This window comes from Squalius cephalus (genome assembly GCF_949319135.1).
Source record: "Squalius cephalus genome assembly, chromosome: 21".
NCBI lineage: Eukaryota > Metazoa > Chordata > Actinopteri > Cypriniformes > Leuciscidae > Squalius > Squalius cephalus.
The window spans coordinates 884,303-889,079 of record NC_137142.1 but is presented as its reverse complement, the minus strand read 5'-3'; positions in this window follow the sequence as shown (position 1 = coordinate 889,079).

The following is a 4,777-nucleotide window of genomic DNA, read 5'->3' as shown; positions in this document are numbered from 1 at the left end:
TTCTTATATAATGGCATAATTTGCATAAGAGTCGCACGTTAGATGCTTATCAGTCAGTCTCATTAATGTTGGTGAGTCATTCTTTGCTTTGCCTCATTTCCTGTGAACTTCATGCATCTCAGGTATTTTCCAATGAAACAATCATTGGTCTCGCTCTTGTCATGTGCAAAGGTTTTTGTTCATCCAAACTTCCAGAAAACAAACAAACAGCTTTTCTTCAACCAATCAGAAGGCTGTAGTTTTGTAGCAGATTAAAGGTAAAAATCTTTAAAGGTTAAAGGCATTGTGAATCTGGACCAGCTCTGATTAGCCGTTTGATAATACAGGTCAATGATGAGATTAGCTCACATATTCTCTCACCGGCCACTTTATTAGGTACACCTGTTCAACTGCTGGTTAATGCAACTCTCTAATCAGCCAGCCACAGGGCAGCAACTCAATGCACTTAGGTATGTAGGCATGATCAACTGAGCATCAGAATGAGGAAGAAATGTGATATAAGTGACCGAACGTGGCATATGGAACGTGGCACATTCTAAAGTGTTTCAGAAACAAGTAGAAAGATCTACTGGGACTTTCAGGCACAACCGTCTCTAGTGTTGAGAATGGTCTGAGAGAAAGAGGAAATATCTAGAGGGAGAAAATGCCTTGTTGATGCCAGAGGGCAGAGGAGAATGAACAGACTGGCTCAGCTGATAGAAAGGCAACAGTAACTCAAACTAGAACGTTCATTGCCTGAAGAAAATGTAAGTTGTGCTTGGAGTTGCAAAACTCAGAACTCGGTTGCTAGGGTGTTTCTAGGCTGTTGCTAGGGTATACTGGATGGTTGCTAAGGTGTTGCGAGTTGGTTGTTAGGGTGTTGCTAAGGTGTTGCTATGCGGTTGATACAGTACTTGGCGTGGTTGCTAGGCAGTTACTATGGTATTCTGGGTGGTTGTTAGGGTGTTGCTAGGTGGATGCTAATATGTTCTGGGTGGTTGCTATGGTCTTGGTTAGTGGTTGCTAGGATATCCTGGGTGGTTCCTAGGGTGTTGCTAGGTGGTTTGCTATGGTAACATGGGTGGTTACTAGGGTGTTGTTAAGCAGTTGCTAAGATGTTCTAGGTGGTTGCTATGGTCTTGGTTAGTGGTTGCTAGGATATCCTGGGTGGTTCCTAGGGTGTTGCTTGGTGGTTTCAAAGGTGTTCTGGGTGGTTGTTTGGTGGCTACTAAGGTATTTTGGGTGGTTGCTGGGGCCTTGCTAGGCAGTTTCTATGGTGTTGCTAAGTGGTTATTAGGATATCCTGGGTGGTTGCTATGGTAACCTGGTGGTTGCTAGGGTGTTGCTAAGATGTTCTAGGTGGTTGCTAGGGTGTTGTTTGACCGTTGCTAAGGTATTCTAGGTGGTTGCTGGGGCATTGCTAAGCAGTTGCTAGGGTGTTCTGCGTGGTTGCAATGGTGTTGCTAGGCAGTTGGTAGTTGTCACAGATGGTTACTTTGGAGTTTTTATAGAGTTTTTAGCATGTTCTTAGCCTGATTTAACACTTAGCTAATCACTGCTAGCATGTGTAGCATGTTGGAAGTCCAGTTTGCTAGAATGAGTCAAAAGAGCCAGCCCCCATCTCTATACGATGTTCTGATGCAGAGATATAGGTCTTCCTGGATGGTTGCTAGGGTTCTCGGTTTAGTTGCTAGGGAGTGGCTTGGTAACTGACAGTGATGATGTTACTCCAAAGTCTGCTTGTCAGTATGAATGATATAAATCAACCGCAACTCCTCTATGACGTTCAGATTTTAAGATATTCCCTTTTGGATTTGGGTTGTTAGGGTGCTCGGCAGTGGTTGCTAGGGTGCTCGACAGTGGTTGGAATTTGGTATAAACGGGGGTCCAACCTGGAACTAGCAAGGTGTACCTAATAACGTGGCCGTGAGTGTGTGTATCAAGCGAACACCTGAATGTATATCTGCACTGAAATGGCCTAATAATAACAGAAACAGATACGAGTCTGATCCAAGGGTTTATATGCCAACACATACACACATTTGACCATATTTCCCAACATTGAACATTATAATATCAGCTTTTGGAACATTTCCAGTGTTCAAAAACAGAAACGTTTGAGTGTTTTCTGCAGCTCGGGTAGAATATCTCAACCTTCAGCCTTCGCCATTACTTCAGTGTAAATCTGGTTTGGAATGACATCATTCATCCGTGTCAGCTTATGCTTACTCAGACCTGCATCATTAAACACAAGGCTTCATCCCTACTAAACGAGTGATAAACATGTAATCCTATAGGGAAACAGCTGCAGAACATGCCAGGACAATAACTGAGAAACAACTAAAGAAATCACAGATTTTATACACACAAGATGAAAACAAATGAAACCAGACACAGGTGAAACTAATGGGTAACCAAGGAAACAAACACAGAAAGTAAACACATCAATAGGAACAAAGTAAACTAAAAGTCCCAGAAGACATAGCCTAATGTGACAGTAATTCCAAGAATGTTTTACTTATGTTCATATTAAGTTATCAAAACGTTATTATGGAAAGTTCTTTAAATGTTTGAAACGTCCAGTTTAAAAAAAAAAAATAATAATTTATATATCCCAAACAGCAACATAGTGTCGGCCCAGATCCGGCCCATTAGTATTGTTAATATTACTGCTGCTATACTACTACTGCCACTTCTGTCAGAACCACTATCGTCACATAACGTATTCCTGTATGTAGAGGATCAGCTGAGAGTCACTGATGAGAGCTCGAGTAACATGACCTGCCAGAACTGATGCTACACTTCATTATTATTATTACTACTGTTACTACAAATATTATTATTATTATTATTATTATTGTTTCAAATTGTCTAGATATTTATTAATCACAAAAAAAAAAAAAAAATCAAAAATGTTGTTATATCACACTGGAATAACCTATTCATTAAAAGTATTACTGTACCTGTATATACTAGATACATCTATATATTGCTGTTTTTTTCTTCTTATTCTCCTTTCTCCCCTCTATGTGTACTTGTGTGTATATGTCATTTGTCTATTTCTTTGTGTATGCAACTATGTCTTGTTAATAAAAAAGGAAAGAAAGAAATGCTCTGCCACTAGGGGTCGCTATTATCCTGGAGTGTTGAGCTACAGCATGCATTACTTTTATTAGTACTAATGTAAGATACAATAGGCGGCGAGCTACATAGGCCTACCGTGCACCCCCCCCACCTCCCAACAAAACCATACTTTTTTAAAAGGTCTGGATGTGTAGAATATGAATCTGAATGTTAACATTGAAAATTTTGGGTTGCACTACCTGTTTTAGCCCTGTGAATAGGGAAACCCTAAAAAAACGATTTTAAGCAATTTTAACACATCGAGATTGTCCTAGTCAATCAGAACAGCTTTTAGGTGACCCAATACACACTCAAACTTAACATATGATGACTTAGGTCAAATACCTACCATGCTGCTTATTGGTAGGTGTCTAAAATTAACATAGGTAAGGCTTTATGTCGATATAATGAGCCCATTTCAAGGCCACGACCTAGATTCGCCTATCATGCACCCCAACCCCCTCCCCTGAAAAAAAATCATGCTTTTCTGAAAGGTCTGTATGTGTAGAATATGAATCTGAATGTTAACATTGACATTGTTGGGATACACTAACTGTTTTAGCCCTGTGAATAGGGAAACCCTAATAAACGATTTTAACACGTCGAGATTGGCCTAGTCAATCAGAACAGCTTTTAGGTGACCCAATACTCTTACTACACTAAATTGATAATTACTTTAAATAGTTGTTTTTAATTATTTTTAATTTAATATGGTTAAGGCCTTGTATGGATATAATCAATCAAGGACCATTTCCATAGCATCAGTTAATATGCTAACGTGCTAACATTCCAACCCTCATTACCCTTTCCATCGAAGTAATTTCATTGACAAATCAGAAACCTGTCTGGGTTGTTCATCCAATGACAAAATAAGATATTTTTTTAATTTTCATTAACAGTTTCCTCTGTGTCAGGCAGACTGTCCTGAAAGACTGTTCTTACTCACACAGACAGATACCCCAAGTCTGCATCCTCTGCCTATACAGCAAGAAATTTGTTTCACTGAATTGCTCGATGTTTGAATATTTTAGTTTACAATTTAATATAATTGACCCCTCTTACTACACTACATTGATGCTTACTTTAAATATTTGTTTTTAATTATTTTAGATTACATTTGATAGATTGATAGATATATACTTTATTCATCCCAAAGGGAAATTTTAGACGTCCAGTAGCTTATACACACACACACACACACACACACACACACACACACACACACACACACACACACACCTCACACACATAGATAATCTAGTCGGTTATGTAGTTGGTTTCTTCAACATAGTTGAACTGCTCAGTTATGCCTGAGTAAAGACATGAGTCAGTGGGCCAAGTGACTGCAGGTCCTTCAAGGCATAGGGTATGTCATGGGACAAAACCAAAGTCCAGATGCATTGTGCATGTCCCTGGTCTTGTATATAGACCACTCTTGCAATTATGGGCAAACGTAGATTCTGATGCAAGATTAGCCAGAATGAAAGAAATACGTGACAAGAGATTAGCTGAACCACTGGAATCTGCTCACAGAATGACTGTAACCTGTGAACTTATACCAGACACTATTACAGAAGGTGATGGATATCACAGAGAATGCTACCAAAGATTCACCATGAATCTCAAAAGACTCGACCAGAAGCCTGAACTATTAGCAGCAAGTTCAAGGCAAAGT